Here is an 827-nt window from a genome sequence, read left to right on the forward strand (position 1 = left end):
TTCTCTAGGAACTTAGAATTTCGGATAGTGTTATTGATTCTCCTAGTTAAGTTTGTTGATTCTTGAACACAGCTACTTATGAGTCTTGGCCGTGGCCCTAAGCACTTTGTCTTCCAGTATTACCACCGGATACACAAATGCCACAGACACATAACTGGGTGAACCTTTTCAGATTGTGACTCAGCTTTGCTAGAGTCCCCAGTTAGTGGTGTCCAGAGCTCTTAAGCACACTCTTTTGCCTTGGATCACTACTTTAACTACTTAGTCTCAAGCTTTTCACTTGGACCTTCATGACACAAGCACATGGTTAGGGACAGCTTGATTTAGCCTCTTAGGCCTGGATTTTATTTCCTTGGGCCCTCCTATCCATTGATGCTCAAAGCCTTGGATCCTTTTTACCCTTGCCTTTTAGTTTTAAGGGCTATTGGCTTTTTCTACTGCTCCTTCTTTTTCTTTCTATTTTTTTTTTCGCCACCTTTTTTTTCGCAAGCTTCCTTTTTCACTGCTTTTTCTTGCTTCAAGAATCAATTTCATGATTTTTCAGATCATCAATAACATTTCTCTTTGTTCATCATTCTTTCAAGAGCCAACAATTTTAACACTCATAAACAACAAGATAAAAAATATGCACTGTTCAAGCATTCATTCAGAAAACAAAAAGTATTGCCACTACATCAATATAATTAAATTAAATTCAATAATAATTTCGAAATTCATGTACTTCTTGTTCTTTTGAATTAAAACATTTTTCATTTAAGAGAGGTGAAAGACTAATGGATTTTATTCATAGCTTTAAGGCATGGTTACATACTAATGATCATGAAATG

This window comes from Arachis duranensis, chromosome 3, assembly GCF_000817695.3.
Source record: "Arachis duranensis cultivar V14167 chromosome 3, aradu.V14167.gnm2.J7QH, whole genome shotgun sequence".
Taxonomy (NCBI): domain Eukaryota; kingdom Viridiplantae; phylum Streptophyta; class Magnoliopsida; order Fabales; family Fabaceae; genus Arachis; species Arachis duranensis.